At 43.6% G+C, this 17,238-nt stretch overlaps 1 long non-coding RNA gene across 1 annotated transcript in view; it reads left to right on the top strand.

Moving 5' to 3' along the window:
• The window catches only part of LOC146783859 (uncharacterized), a 55,214-nt gene extending 44,853 nt beyond the window's left edge, over positions 1-10,361 (top strand). The window contains exon 3 of the long non-coding RNA XR_014970390.1: positions 10,217-10,361. This is a non-coding gene — a long non-coding RNA (uncharacterized LOC146783859). The remainder of the gene's footprint in view (positions 1-10,216) is intronic.
• The last annotated feature ends 6,877 nt before the right edge of the window (positions 10,362-17,238 follow it).

Genomic DNA, 17,238 nt, shown 5'->3' with positions numbered 1-17,238 from the left:
TTATATTTTTAATCTTTTTCTTCATAATATACAAATTCAGATTGCATAATTACAATGATATATGCTTTTATGATAAATTGACTTACTGATTGATTGAGTTGTTACTCGGCTAAATTTTATTAATAAACCTTTCATGGTTTGGACACCATCCACTATGTTGTTTTATGGACCCAAATTGGTTTCAATGTAATTGAAATTTTATGTTAATGGTAGCTTCTTTTATACACTTTTAGTTGATAATCAAAGGTCCATATGACCAGTGGCACAACCCGATGGATGACTCCACTAGACAATTAAGGTACAGTAAAGTGCACTGGATCACAGGGAAAATTCCGTATCTCCAAATTTGTGTGCCTCACAGTTCCAAAACCCTGAGCTACGCATTTGAACACCACACCTCCCCCAGAGTCTAGAAAATGAGCCTGCCAAGTTGAACCCTGAACTACCCTACCTTGGTGATGTTAGCTAACTCAGAGAGTTTATTGTTGATTCCACCAGCCACCATGCTGACATCCCTCACTCAGGGAATCAGAATATACATGAGAAGAATTAACATCCATTGAGCTGGTACCTTTATTGCCAATACACCTCAGAGAATATATTCTGTAAGCATCACAAACTCCTCACTGTACAATGTACCAGTAGAAATAGGAAACCTTAACAAATCACAATTTCGGTCAAATGTAATATGCAAGTTGCTACAGGAATGACCCACATATGTGTAACCAAACATTGGTAGCATTCCGAAAATGGAACCTGTATTAAAGAAAAGTCAGGAGTGCCTAGTATTTGATGTCAAAACCACCACAAAAGCAAGTACCTGGAACACCAATTTTCTAATAACTAACAACACAGGCAGGCATTTGATTTACCCGCACACGTCTTAAAAGCCCTTAAAGTGTTGCAACCTATGGTAATTAGATAACAAAAGCATAGCATCATTGCCCTACAGACGATACAGGGCATAATACATAGTTCTGTACTAAAAACATTATTGCAAAAGGACAGTCAGTTAACAACAAATTATAAACGTGGGATAAAGTTGGACTTACAATGGGCTTTTTTCATCAGTGTTACTTTCAGGTGCCCAGAGGCCCCCCAGGTAAGGTATCTGACATAACATTGGCCAGTTAATCCGTTCCCTCTTCCTCTTAGTTTAAGTTTTAAAGGGAACCCAGATTCTGTCAAAGTTATATATTCTATCAGTTATTATAGTGGTCAGCCGGTCCATGGCCTGGATGTGCCAGGCCTTGGACCACCACATGGTAAGACACGGAGGACGTGGGTTCCTCCAAGTGCGGGCAATCGTAAGTTGAGGCGGTAGAATTACAGTAGTTAGTACTTTACCTCCATGGGTAGTATATGGGTACACCTGATCTTCTCTGGACTCCCCGGCAGCAAGACTAGTGGATCTAATTGCAGGTTCATTGCGCAAACTGAGCGGGTCTGCCGAAGGACCTCTTCCCAGAATCCCTGCTCGTGTGTACATTGCCACCACATATATAAATATGAGCCTTGGACTCCACAGCCTGTCCAACAGATGTTAGGCGTTCTAAACATAGCGTGTAGTCTTACCGGTATAAAGTACAACTGGTGAGGATTTTATATATGTTAGCTTTATGTTGCAAGTCTTCTGCAATTGGTTTGCCAAGATCCTGTTCCCATTTTAATTTATAGTTGTGTTGCTGTGTTTGTGTGAGCATGCCTAGTAGCATAGTGCTGAGTGATACCTTTCCTCATGGAGCCTTGGGTAAAGAGCTATTCTAAAAGTGTTTTAGCTCTACTACCTTTGGTGTTGGCGGACTCAATGTTCGCCAATTGGAGTAATTGATTAAGTCTAACCTCATTGGATCTAGGCAACTGAAAGAGCTGGTTGCAGGTTGGCCTACCGATTATGTCCTCATTTGTGGTAGAGGTCACCCAGAAGTGGGGACACCCCCTCTCCAATTGTCAATGTGTTTATCTGATATGCCTGGTTGACTCCCTGGGGTTTTACAATGGGTGATAGTGGAGAGTAGTATGTAGTTGTTATATGAATTTTATTAATCTTATCCCAATATCTCAATAGCATGGACATGGCATAGAGGGGCATCACTAGATGAGGGAAGCAGTCTCTGAGTCTTATCAACAAGACATAGTGGAGGGGGATGGGAGAACAACTCTGCTCAAACATCACCCAAGGTTTGGCATAAGGGAGATGGTGCCAGTTCAGAGCAGATTGCAGTTGTGAGGCGTGGATGTACTGGGCGATGTTGAGAAGTCCCAATCCTCCCTCTAATGTTCTTTTACATAACGAAATTCTGGACACCCTTGGAGTACCATTCTTCCACATGAATTGAAGTAACTGTTTTTGTATATGATTTAGGTTTCATTGGAAAACCACAATGGGAGGGTGTCTGCCACATATAGCAATCTGGCAAGAAAGTTAATTTTGATGCTTTTTATTCGGACTAGCCAAGAAATTTCCAATCTGCAATAGATATCCTTAAACAGAGCCTCGACCACAGGAGGGACATTGCAGTTGTAAAGGCTGCTAATCAAACTGGTAAGGAATATACCCAGGCACTATATCGAAGTAATCGTCCATGCAAGGTCCGACGTGGAAAGCAAGCAATGCAAACTGTTTGTTGGGTCAGCCACTCCCATGCCTTTAGATTTCACACAATTGATACGAAACCCTTAGGGTTCTTCAAATTGCTTTAGTTCATCTAGGAGTTATGGGAGGGATGTGTTGGGACACATCAGGAAGCACAACACATCGTCAGCAAACAGGGCCATTTTTTACTGCGCCACATCCTCCTCAATCCCCTGAATATTAGGGTTAGTTTCAAGGCAGTGAGCCAGAGGTTCCACAGTTAATGTGAATATCAAAGAGAATGGAAGCACCCCTGTCTAGCTCTCTTGCTGAGAGGGACTGGGGAGGAGCAGGCACCATTGACTTTGATGTGTGCCACTGAGACAGCATAGTTGGCAACAAGTATGTTATCATATGGGGGCCAAATCTAGTTCCCATAAGTACAGTTTGAAGGTTTTGCCAGTCCACTCTATCAAAGGCCTTATCCGCATCGAGTGAGAGAAGGATGGTCATGGCCCGCTCTGCTATGTTAACATTGACTACCAGTCCCTCATTATTCTGGGCCTGTCTATTCTTGACAAATCCAGACTGACAACTCGACAAAAGTGCAGCCATATTGTATGCAGATGAGAGACTAAAATAGAGGTGGAGTTTTTCACATCGAAGTTTAGCATCGCAATAGGTCTGAATGAGGAACAGGTCATGGGATCCATGCCAGTCTTCAAAAGGAGCACGACCACCGACTCCATCATGGTTGGGGTAACTGACTAGGTAAACAGAAATGAGATGAAGGCCCTGGCCAGGGGTTCCAACAACAACTCGCAATATGCTTTGAAAATGACACTGAGAACCTACGCGTGCCTCTTTAGGTGTCATGGGATCTTCTAATTCTTGTGTATGGGGTCCAGGTTTGGAAAGGAGAACCCTTGTAAATATCGCTCTTGGTGTTCTCTAGTTGAGAGTTGTCCCTGGTATAAGGAGGAGTAAGAAAGAGCAAAATACTTTATTGCTGATTAATAAAAATCATTACAAACAGGAAATATTTATAAAAAAACAAATAAATTGTACATAGACACAACAAGACTCTGTAAAATGTAAAATAATATTGAGGATACGTTATATTTCAATTCGGTAAACACACCATACTTAAGCAGCATTTTGAGGAGTTTTTCTCCAGATCGTAATTTAAAGTGCCATTGCAAAGTGCCTTTATATATAAACGTTACAAGGATGCCAACCTTCTCGGTTGACATTTCATTTCTAATATTATAAATCAGAAATTTCACACAATTCGCAAAAGATGACGCTAAATTAATTTTTAAAACTAATAGTTAACATATCTAAGAAATTTTATAAGAATTGCCTACACTGCCCCGTATTTTAAAATTAGAAATTAAAAAAGTCATTATAGAAAAAAAACCATAGGTAAAGTGCCACTGTGCGGTTCCTTTTTAAATGGAGCCTTTCTCCAAGTTTCCCAAGAATTGCTTAAAGTGCCACTGTGCAAACCTTTTCAGAGAAGCTTATGAAGGTATAATGACATCTTTGGGACAACATCGTTGAACAGACCGATTATTGGTTATCACAAGTCCCTAACTTCAGGTGGCATTCTCTAAGGTAAAAAAAAATTCTGCAATAAGAATAAACTTTACACACTGTGTGGTCAACTGAGCCGATTTCCCAGAGAGGCAAGTAGTAATTGCTTGACGACATGTCCTCACACCGTTTTCTTTAAAGAAAGTTTTTAATAGGGCTTTCCTCTCTTCTAGCAGTTGAGGATCAATGGATAAAATATGCAGCAGTAATTCATTAGGAGAGCCGCATAACCTACAATTGTTTGAGTGCCAAGTTTGTACCCATGGGGGGGGGGGCTTCCCTCCTTTGTGGGATATCTCCCAAATCGTAGCAACAAAAATTTGTCTCTTATAAGTAATTTTAGATGGGGAAATAAGATAAAATTGTGGCTCCAATTTGGCTTTTTTTGGCAAGCTCATCCTTATTCAATAGAACCATCAGGAAATTAGCTGATTAGTTAAGTGTCTGTCTGAACACGGCTTTATTTCTAGCTACATCTTCAAAAGGCTGAGACTTAAAGTTATTTAGGCTCTCCATTAAATACGATCTCCAACCCTCAGTGTGCTCATATTCAATAATTTCCTGCCAACAAAAATTTGCAAGTGTGCCGGGGTCTGAACAAAAGAAGGAATATAAAGATTTAAAAAATTCAGATTGTCTTATAAAAGATTGTTTTTTCAGACCAAATTCCAATCTGACGTTGGCATGCCCGATGTTCTTTGGGAACCTGAAAACCGATTTGAAATTTTTTACCTATAGATTGTCAAGAATTTTTGAGTCTTTTCATTGAAAAATAACTGACTCATAGGCCTGGGATTGAAAAGCTTCACATTCATTACCTTAAGTAAGTGTTCATGGTTCGGACATACCAGTGTGTCTCTCAGCTTTCTAAAAGCAAAAGACAGTGCCGTAGCTTTCGCTTTTAGGTTAAGAAAGTGCTGTTTAAAAGACAATCTGTTGTCAAATGTAATTCCTAAATATTTATAAAACTTTACAGTTTCAGTCTTTAAACCATTAATATTCCAAACTTTCATGTCGGATTTAGTTGAACCAATCGTCATAATTTCAGTTTTTTTGGTGTACATCAATAAACCATTGGCTAATATATAGTTGTTGAAAGAATCTATTAATCTTCGTAAACCTATGGGAGTATGACTTAACAGTATGGTGTCATCTGCGTACTGTAGATATTTTATATTTTGTCCTGCACTGTTAGGCAAATGAGCATTAACATTTTTGAAATGTGACTGTAAATCAGTCATAGAAAGATTAAAAAGTCAAGGGGCTAAGACACAACCTTGTTTGAGACCACTATACGTTTTGAATCGGCTAGTTTTACAGCTGCCATCCCCCACCTTAACCTGGACCCACGTATTAGAATATAACAATATAATCATATCTCAGAGGTGGTTTGGAATGCCCGATGCAGATAATTTCGCCCAAAGTAAATTGCGGGGAACAGTATCTTGTGGCCATGACACAACAGTTTACCAACACTCAATCTAGCGATTCGGAGAGATGTCCATTGTGTCTTAACATTTCCATTTCAACTGTGGGAGATGTACATAGGTCACCTTTATGTGCATTCCACCCCGCCCATTTTTTAACCCATTTTTTAGGGAAGCCTCTGGATTTAAATACCTCTTTTTCTGCAATCATCTATTTATCCATTTCAGCCGCCCAGCTCCCAGTTGATGGCCTTTCCGCTGCCCCCCATTGCATTGCTATCGCCCTTTTAACTAATGTGTACCCTAGTGTGGCAAATTGCTGTTCTACTTCCGTGAGATCGGTTGCTTCCCAAATGTTCAGAAACCCCAGCGGGGGTGTCAGTGTTTTCTGTTTCCCTGTTGCATCCTGCATATGTGTCGTAGCCCCATCCCATATATGGCGGAGGATCGGACACTCCCATATAGTATGATAGAAAGTTGCCTCTAACTGACAGCCACGTAGACATAAAGCATTTTGTCTCATTCCTATTTTCGCTAAGGTTACCCCGTGAGGTACGTTCTGTGAAGAATGTTTAGTTGAATTAATTGAAAGTGAAGAGTAATGGCAGCCTCCCTCGTAGACATCAGTGCTGTCTGCCAGTCCCCGTCCTCATTTTGCCCAATGTCAGCCTGCCACCTATCTTGTAGGGCCTGGATGGAGTCCGATAAATTGTTACAGAGTTTTCGATCCGTTAGTGATAAAGCTTTGTCTGGAATAGAATCTGAAAGCAGCCGATCCTCGAGGTGGGACGATTCCGGTATGTTACTGAGGTCTGGGAGTGCTGTCATAAGTGCATGATGAATTTGCAGGTATCGAAAAACCTCCTTCGGGTACAATTCGTATTTCTGTTGTAGTTCCCTAAACAAAGGATTTTACCCTTCTTGATTAAATGAACTATGGTGGAAACTCCGATTGTGTCCCACTTGTCAAAGCACGGTTGATGACTCAGGAGCCCGAGTTTTTGAGTAGACCATAGGAGTGTGGCCTGAGTCAGCACCCCGGACCAGCCCAGGCGTTTAGTTACCTGATGCCAAGTTCCGACCGTCTGTGCGGTAGGGCCCAAGTACCTTCTCTTTCGGACCTTCGTGTATAAAGCTCCTAGACACCCCTCTCTCCCATCTGATATCTATCCAGCATATACACTGGGCCCATCGGAGAACGGTACAGCCAGTGGTTTACAGCCACTAGCTGGGAGGCCCAGTAGTAAAGTCGTATGTCCGGAAGCGCTATCCCACCATCATACCACCCTTTAGTAAGTTTTTGCAACGCTATGCGGGGTGCTCCCCTATTTCCATAACAACACACGGACCTCACTTTCAATACTTTTAAAATAGGAGTCAGGGACCCTATACGGGCAGTTTTGGAGGATATACAGAAATCTCGGAAGAGCCAACATTTTAAACAGGGCGGCTCTACCCAGCAGAGAAAGCGGGAGGGATCTCCAGTATTTAACATCCCTACGCAGCCTGTCCAGGGGGGCGGCTAGGCTCCTATCACAGAAGAGTTGGGGATCCGATGTAACATAGACCCCTCAGTATCGAAAACCACTGAGACCACCTAATGGAGATGTCCCCTCTCACCCAGGACGCCAGTGGCTCAAGGATTAAAGAGAAAAGCAAGGGGGACAAATGGCAACCCTGTCTGGTGCCTATTCCCAATGGGAACATTCGGGAAGTGCGATTGTTAACCTTGACCTGGGTCTGCAAATCCGTATTAAGGATCCTGATCCACCCCAGGAACCTCAGGCCAAACCCTAGACGGCTCAGCACTTCAAAGAGATATGGCCATTCTATTGAGTCGAATGCCATGGAGGCATCTAAAGAGAGCACCACCGCATCCTCCGCTATGGAGGATTGGTGCTCCAGGACATTATGAATACGGCGGATGTTTAGAGCCGTATTCCTCCCTGGCAAAAAACCAGACTGGTCAGCATGGACCAACGAGGGAATCACTGACACCAGTCGGGAAGCCAGGAGTTTCGCCAATACCTTAGCCTCGACATTAATCAATGAGAACAGCAACTGTTAGCGGGTTTACCCGGCTTCCGGATGACAACAATAGAAGCCAGGCGCTGATCCTCCGGCAGAACTCCCCTCTCCAGGCTTTCAGTGTACATATTATTAAGGTGAGGCGCAACTTTTTGGGCCATGGACTTAAGAAACTCAATAGGGACCCCATTGGGCCCATCACCTTCCCAGACTGAATACTATAAATGGCTTTGCATATTTCTTCATCAGTTATGTCTCCTTCCCTGATGGTCCTATCTGGCTCTGAAATGGTAGGTAGACGCATGTCTACGAACAGTTGACGGGAGTCCTCAGCCGTATATTTAGTTGAGGAGGCATAAACTTTTTCTAGGTGATTAGCAAATGTCTCCGCAATATCCTGCGGATCCGAAATCTGTACCTCCCCATCAGTGGTCAGAGTGGGGACCCAACGGTATCCTAGCTCCCTTCTTTTCAGCCAGGCTAACAATTTCCCGGCCCTGTCTCCCATCTCATAAATCCTATGTTGCGTTTGTAGCATTCTTGCCCGAGTCTTCTCCCCCGCCAGGGTTTTGTATTCTAGTTAACAGTTAGTTAATGCATGGTGTCCTCGGTGGGCAAGGAGGCATTTAATTCCTCCAGCCTCAGGAGTTCACTTTCCAATTGTGAAAGCTGTTGAGTTTGTTTCTTGATATATCCCACTTTTAGCGCCACGGCCCCCCCTTTCAGGACCGCCTTATAGGCTTCCCATAGTATCTGGGCAGAGTCTACGGACCTGACGTTTTCATTAAAATAGTGGTCTGTCTGCGTGAGTAGCTCCTCTTTTATGTGTGGAATTTTGAGCAACCAGGGACTAATGACAATATTACTACGATGCCGTGTATTGCTATAGGTAAGCTCCATCCACACGGGTAAATGATCCAAAATACCTCTCGGTAGACCATGCGGATGCCTAAAAAGTCCGATATCTGCTAGGTGTGTGAGAAAGTAATCTATGCGGGACATATTCCTGTGGGCATTGGAGTAATAGGTATAATAAGTCGAGTCTGGTTGCAGGGCGCGCCACACGACCGCCAGGCCCATAGCGCTCGCGAAATCCGCCATCTGAGTGTCGGGACGCGCTAGAGGACGTCAGGGATATCTGTCCCTGTGGTTCCAGTACCCCCTGGGCCCCCACTCTACAAATGTAAGGAATAGGCATTTTACATTTACTGCAGTAGTGTGAGAATGCATTTCATGAAAAGAAATATAAAGTAGGGTTGCCAAAAGAAAAATACCAGCCATTTGATGTTTAAAGAGCCTGCAAAGGCCTCCTCTTGACACTAAATAGGATTGTAAATAAAACCATATGCATTCATTCCTAATGTCACTTTTCTGTCTTTGTTCCCTTTAATTATCAGTCATGGATCATTGAGGCAGGCCTAGAACACAATTAAAAGGGCTTTCTATTTATATTTGCTGTTCGAAGTATGCACAGATGAGTGCTGAAAAATACAGCTTTAGGTGACTGCTTATTTTTGTACCGTCTGAGACATCAAAATAATGAGCAGGCAACCCTAACCATAGGACTGGAAGTGTGTTGCCGGATCAGCATATTATTTATTTCCTAGACCCTCGATCCCTGATTAATGCCATAATAGCAATAGTTTAACTTATATCTGAAACCCTACGCCGCCGTCAATAATATGCTGAGTTACTTCAAGTGTCTGGGAATGCACCCTGCATTCAGAGAACTCACTTCTCATTCTCACACTTCACTTTCACGCTCACCCTGCACTCACAACGATCACAATGCACTCACACTGATCACCATGCACTCACATCATTCACCCGCTCACCCTGCACTCACAGCGATCACTCTGCATTCACACTACTCATCGCTGATTGTGACCACTTTTAACTTGCAATATTGATCTTGGACTTACGTGTTCCTAACAGATGAGTTGACACGTTTTAAGATTTTAGGAATGCATTATGTATATCTTCCTTTTTTCTTCTGTCTCGCTCTAACTACTTTGATATATACTAGTAGGATGGCTCTATTTAGGCCAACATGTCTTCACGAGTGCTAAATAACTTTGTTCTACAATTAATGTCAGTTTTTATGGGATTGAGATGCAAAATTAGAACGTTCGGCTGTTGTGGTTTTGATCTCTTTGGTAATCTAAGGAAGCTCTTTGACGTAACTTTGTAATAGGAGATGCACTTGAACTTTTGTCTCCTTGGTAAGTGTATTTGGCACTTACTTAGCACGCTTTATAGGTAAACGAGACTCTACACTTTCTTCTCTGGGGTGTAATGTGGAACAGCACTCTTAGTCCACCTTTGCTCTTTCACTCTTGAGAGTACACTTTTTCTTTTAGGTGAGCCTCTTTATGGCTTCTATTTCTACTGATATTTTGTTACTTCTTGGGACATTTAGGGTAGGAGCGAGTTGCCCCGCTTCTAGCCCTCTTTTAATATTCTTACTTGTATCACTTGTTCCATTTTCTGCTGCACTAGAGGTATACCTTACATGGGTTAAGGATGTAACTTACCCTGCATGTATACAACCCAATGCAGTAATGTAATCAGGTTAATTTCTTTGTTCTAGTCCTGATGAAGTCCATGGCTTACAACTGGATGGACGAAACATGTGTTGGCATGATCTATGGCTTGAACTTATTCTGTTAAGAAGAGTGGATATCATGGAACGCTATTTTGTACACCTGGAATAAAAACAAGAAGAATATACTCAGGTCTGAAACTTGGACTTTATTTTGAAGCTTGTACTTGAGTGCTATTTGCTTGGGCAGCCAACTATCTTCTGTGTATTTATGTGGGCTTCTTGCCTATAGCTTACAATGCGGGGTGGTCGTTGTATGGCAGAGGCCTTCAAACTTTTGGGGGCCGAGACCCCCCTGTCAACATTTTCAGTCGTAAGGACCCCCTCCTGACAAACATTTCTAAACCTGTAGGCAGGGCTACTGGAATTATGAGGCAGGTGAGGACCACATTACATGACAGGCTTGACTAAATTGTGTGGGAAGAAAATGTAAATAATTTTATGTGATGCCGCATTATTTTGGGATAGAATTGCTTCATTATTTTGACATTGTTTGTACACAGTAACACTGAGGAAAGATTTCACCCCATCAGTACCAGTTTATAACCAAAATACAGCAATTAACATCAGAAAGATGTGTAGTCAACCTTTGTGATGGGCCTTCCACTCCACAGGAATACGCGCTGCCACATTAGAAGCTCAACTGGCCCTGGCCGGGAGCAACAGGGGTCCCTTAAAACCCTGGCGGTCTTGTGCAGAGTTAAGAAATGTATCAATGCTGCTTTCCTCTCACCTCTCCTTTCTATCCCTCTCCCCTCTCCTCTCCCAATCCCGGATCCCTCTCTCACTTTGCAGACCATTTTCTTTCACCCCTTTTTACAACTTCTGAACTCTCCCCATTCAACTTCTCACTTCACCCTTAATTACCTCTTGCCATTCTGTCTTTTCACTGCCCTCATCTCTAACAGTCTCTCGCATTTATCTCATGGCCTCTCTGGCCCTGTCACCTCCCGTGCCCACCTGCACTTCTCATTCACCTCAAATCTCTCCATTCAAATTTTTGTCTATTTGTATCTTACACCTCTCCAGTACCCCTATTCATCTTTCACATCTCTCCTTTAACCAATGTCCCTCTCCCCTGTTACCTCAGCACCAGTGCTTAATTTGAGCAGGTGGTTTCCGGTGCTCCACACTGGCACCTAATTGTGCACACTGGCACTATGACCGCCTGCCACATGGTGGCTCTGTCTGTGTAATTTAGAGATGAGCAGAACAGCTGTTTATTAATTCAATATACATTAAAAATGATAAACTCCTGACATCCGTGCCATTTTTATAGCCTTGGGGGCTTGAAATAGTCACACTTGTACAAGTGTTATGATTGGTAGTTGCATAGGTATTGTCATTGGCCGCACTAGCAAGGCAATGGGTGGGTGGTTAAAGTTGGAGTGGCCTACTGGTGAGGTCCCTGGCACATGTTTTGTTACAAATTGGTTTTTATGGGATTGAGATGCAAAATTATAATGTTCGGCTGTTGTGCTTTTGATCTCTTAGGTAATCTAAGGAAGCACTTTGACGTAACTTTGTAATAGGAGATGCACTTGAACTTTTGTCTCCTTGGTAAGTGTGTTTGGCACTTATTTAGCACGCTTTACAGGTAAACGGGACTCCACACTTTCTTCTCTGGGGTGTAATGTGGAATAGCACTCTTAGTCCACCTTTGCTCTTTTCAATCTTGAGAGTACACTTTTTCTTTTAGGTGAGCCTCTTTATGGCTTCCATTTCTACTGATATTTTGTTACTTATTGGGACATTTAGGGTAGGAGCGAGTTGCCCCGCTTCTAGCCCTCTTTTAATATTCTTACTTGTATCACTTGTTCCATTTTCTGCTGCATTAGAGGTATACCTTACATGGGTTAAGGATGTAACTTACCCTACATGTATACAACACAATGCAGTAATGTAATCAGGTTAATTTCTTTGTTCTAGTCCTGATGAAGTCCATGGCTTACAGCTGGATAGACGAAACATGTGTTGGCATGATCTATGGCTTGAACTTATTCTGTTAAGAAGAGTGGATATCATGGAACGCTATTTTGTACACCTGGAATAAAAACAAGAAGAATATACTCAGGTCTGAAACTTGGACTTTATTTTGAAGCTTGTACTTGAGTGCTATTTGCTCGAGCAGCCAACTATCTTCTGTGTACGTATTGGGAGAGCTACAAGGATTTTCCCTAAGTCAGTGAGCGCCTCCTTATCCAGGGCAGGGGGAAGATATGCCAAGACCACATTTAATGGTTTGCCCTCCCAGCTGGCCTCCAGAACTGCAGACCTCCCCTGAGGATCTGCCCAGGTACGGGTGGGACTGAGTGCCAGACTCTTTCGAACTAAAATACCAGTCCCCCTCGAGCCCGAGGTGAACCTCGCATGGATCTACAACCTGTACCCCATTCGCTTGAGGGCCTTGCACTTGTTCCCCACTAAGTGTGTTTCTTGCAGCAAGACTAGATCAGGGACCTGTCTTTTAAGGTACTGCATCACAACTCCACGTTTTATTTTGTTCCCCAGCCCGTTTACATTCCATGTGAGAATGGATAATGACGTTTCTATATGAGTACCCAGCATAGGTAATGTGGAAAGTATAAATGAAGACCCACGGGTATGCTGTGGGGGGCAGCCCCCACTTTCTACAGTATCCTAACCGTGGGGGGTTAGACGTGGAGGGGCAATGGAGCCCGACCCGGCTAGAGAGCGGAATGAAAGAAGAAATCTATTCTTGTGTGAGTCTTATGTCATTTCAATAAAAGGTGTAGTCCCGATCTTCGCCATGAGTTTCCCTCCATATGTCCATTAGTGCACGTCTGTGAGGCCTTGTGTTAGTGCTGGAGGGACAGGGTAAGTGTGCTATCGAGCTAAAGATCAGTTAGCGATGGAGCTCAGGACTGTATTGAATCTTCCCCCTAATATGAAACCACCCGCACAAGTCTATTTTTTCATCGTTCTATCCTTTTTTTATGTTCTTCCCTTTTTTTCCTTCTTTCCTTTTTTTCTCCTTCGTTCCATATTTCTTACATTCTTTCTCTGTTTACTTCCTTCCATCTGTTCTCTGCTGTGTCTTTCATTCTCTTCCTCCTTCGTCTTTCTATCACACTTTCTCTTCATTTTCCCCTCCAACTTCTTGTTTTCCTTCCATTTTTCATTATTTCTACACTCTTTATCTTGTTCACTGTGTTTGCCTTCTTTGGAAACAATTGGCTCCTTCCCCTCAGCTATGTACTGCTATTCTCTTTTTAGTTATTCATGAGCTTCTTTGCTTTTGAGTCTTTGATGAAAGTCAAAGAGTTCCATAAAGAACAATTAAATAATTGTTTGCGACAAAACAGCCCAAGGGAAAGCCCCAGCTGTAGCTGTTAAAGCGGGTGTTCACAGGTCATTGCACCAATATTAGACAGTGAACTTACAGGTGCAATTTTATGACTGTCTTTGTGAACTAGGCCGGTAGATTTCAATATGTAATTGTTATGCCTCCTGAATTACCAGCACACATAAATCTATGACAAATGTAAATGTGCACATTTAAATTTCAGTTTTTATTCATTGACTCAAGCTCAGTCACCTTCATTGGAAACGAAAGGAACAGATGAATGTGAATCAGTCTCTAAGTTGGGTGAATCCCACCTATACCTATGCACAGCCAGCACTTGTGACAGTCTGCCACAAGGTGACACTGTCTGCCTAATTTAGAGATGACCACAACAACAGTTGATTATTAATTCAATATACATTAGATGACAAGTACCTGCCGCCCAGGCCATTCTTATAGCTTTGGGGGCCTGTCATAGTTCGAATTGTCACACTTGTAGGAGTGTGATGGTTAGTAGTTCTGTTGTTACTATCCTTTGCATCATTTTTTTTTTTAAATTTCTTTATTGCATTTTCAAAACATTTTAACATTCAGAGGTCGTATTCATACATATGCGGACATATATCATGAAAAAGTATACGCAGCAGAGGTTCATAGTATAATTACATCTACAGGATATGTACATATATGCTTCTGCATTTGTGGTATTAAATTAAACAATTGTACAACGCGTCTTTCTTATTCTATGTCACTTGTTTCCTTTGTTTACAGATAATAGCGCCTGTGAGGCACACAATCGCATCAAGCACGGCTGCGTTCAATTGTCACGTATAATGCACAGTGGTATATCTCATGGGGGCTATACATATATGGTCACCTCTGTATACAACTAGGAAGTCTGTGAGATATGCTAATAAGATATATATATTTTAATTCACTAAACTAATAACTTTCTATAGCTGCAATCAAGAACGTGTCGCAGCTGGGCCTGGGTATGTGCACCTTGTACATGCGTAGTCTAGTAGCTCGCCAGGGTGGCACGCTGTCTCATGCACACAGTTGAGAGCCGGGTTAGCTGGGTGAGCAGTTGATATCCTGGGTGTGTTTAAGGCGGTGGGTTCAGGCCATAAGTGTGTTTCATTATAGGTCACAGCTGAGGTAGTAGGTGACGTGTGTCTGCTTGCTTGGGGCTACGTTATTTGTGTTAGCTTCCTGTGGGGGGGCGCTGCCATCGCTGCTGCATCCGTGCGTAAATGCTTTAAAGATTGTGTCCCAGTATTGCGCTATTGGGTACTTGCGTAGTCCGCAGTTTCCTCCCTGTGTAGAGTTGTACTTTCTGCTTGAACCCATACCGTGAGTGATTTTTCCCAGCTTACTATTACTGGGGGGACATTGATTTTCCATCTCTTTGTGATTAGGCATTTCGCCACTATCAGTCCCAAGTCTCTAAACCTGGAGGTAACTTTAATCTTTTTAGTTCTGGCATATAGACTGTGAGAAGTTGGCCTGGTATGTGCTGTCCGCTAGTTATAGTGGGCACCTTGCACCAGTCCAAACGACCCTTATTGATGATTAGGTTAAAGACAACCTTTATTGAAAGCTATCCTAGTGGTAGCTATGGAGAGCAGCCTTCAGGCTAAGTCTCAAAGGAATGTAAAGCAGCTTGATTTACCAGATTATAACCTCCTGAATGACCAAATGAAAGGAGAACAACACAATGGTATATATAAAATATTTGTATTTATTACTAAACACTCTCTACTAACCTTTTTATAAGATTAGAGCTCGAGATACACAATATTAATATACTAGAACGACCGTAAATAGCATAATAAACAGTGGGCTCCAGGGGGAGACCAAACCATATACTAAGAAAGTGGTATAACAACCACGATTTGACTAGACACAGTTCCTAAAGCACGTAGAATCGCTGGAACCCCAAGGAACCACCCCAGGTAGTGACACAGGGGAACCACGGGGGATGTGTGCAGTGTGAGAACACCGGCGCGAGCTCCGTACAATCCTATGGAAAGTCACGTGGAGGAGAGTAGGATCTGCTTCACATGGGAAACCCCACTTTTTGTTGGTGTTTCACTGTTTTTCGACCTTAGTCTGGCTGTGGCCCTGCTAATCAGGACACCAGCCTAGCTGCTTCCTCTCTAAAATGGTTTCCATGTACATTAGGTACATTTCTAATTGGATTCTGGAGTGCCTTTTAAGCCCCTAGTATATGGTATACTATGTACCAAGGGCATAGGTACCTCAGAGGCCTACCAGGGGCTAAAGCATGTATTATGCCACCCCTGGGAAGCACTCCAAAATAGCACCACAGGTCTGCTACGGCAGCCTGGGTAGGGTGGTGCTTGCACCCCTTACTGTGGTATAGGCTACCTATATCACTACCATTGCACACACATATAAAACCTATAAGTCACTCCTATGGCAGGCCTTAACAATCCTGAAGGCGGAGTGCTTGGTTTTTATGTAAGAGGGTGCCCCTGCATGTGCAGAGCCCCTCTGCAGCGTTCAGAGTACCTCCTCTGATGCTGTTTGTGGTGCAGCCTGACCATATGCTCTTAAGTGCATTATAACCTTGCGGTAAATGCTAACTTTGGGCTGGCTGCACGGAAACATATCGTGTTTGGTGTCAAACACGCTGGAATACTACCCCCCTGCCAGTTCTGGCGGCGGGGGTAGCATTCCACCCTTCTAGAGGGAGAGACATGTTCACACTGGTCTAACCCGGTAAAGACTTTCTACAGCTCTGGCATCACAAAATGGATGCCACTGCCACAGACACGGGTCTGGCCTCCTGCTGCTGACTGAAACTCCGGCAGGGGAGGCCTGGACAATAGGTTTCCTGTCCCAGGGAGGTGTAACCACCTCCCCAGACAGGCAGATGTGTATTGGGGCTGGGTGGGAGCACTCTCTGGTGCTTTGAAGTCCTGCACTAGGGGCACACTTGGTGTCCCTGTGCATAGTCCAGTTCAAACCGGTTGCAGGGGCTACCTGCCCCTGCTCTGGTGCAAAACTGGACAAAGGAGATAGGTGTAACCACCCCTCTTTCCAAACCCTCCCATAGGTGGGTCCCTAGAGTATGTCCAACCCCCAAACTTAGTATAAGTACGGGGAACCCAGTCCTTGCGACTTTGGATTACCCTGGACGAAACTCTGCAACAGATATCCTGGACCTTTGACGTTCTATTTCAACTAGAAGACTGAAGAAATCTCCCTTGGGGTCAAGGAGTGACTCCCCTGCTTGGCAGGCACCAAAGAAGCAACTGTCCGGTCTGCAATTCTGAAGCTCCTGCCAGACACTGAAGTCTCTGCATCCCCAGAGGTAGATTTCCAGACTTCCCCTGAGGCTACCCTGAGTCCACAGCAAAGCTGAGGCCCATGGCTATGGTGGGTAACGTGGAACCGGGACCCCTGGACACTGTGATCTTTTGCTGATCCATCATCTTCCTGGTCTTCCTCGAAGTTGTGCTTTGGGCTCCAAGTAGCCCCAGCCTTGAGCACCTCCTGCACCGAAGATTGCTGGCCTCCACTCCACGAGTGACCCGTGGGCCAGTTTCCAGTGCAACCGCTCGAGGCTCCTTTGCGATCGCTAGCCCGTTGGCTAGTGGGTCCCCACGAAGGCAACTCCTCTTCTGATTGAGCTTTCCTGGTTGCTCCAGACGTGTCCCAAGTTACCCTCACTGGG

The sequence above is a fragment of the Triturus cristatus genome, chromosome 11 (assembly GCF_964204655.1).
Source record: "Triturus cristatus chromosome 11, aTriCri1.1, whole genome shotgun sequence".
NCBI classification, from domain to species: Eukaryota; Metazoa; Chordata; class Amphibia; order Caudata; family Salamandridae; genus Triturus; species Triturus cristatus.
The sequence above is the reverse complement of the archived record's forward strand: the minus strand, read 5'-3'. Positions and strand labels throughout refer to the sequence as shown.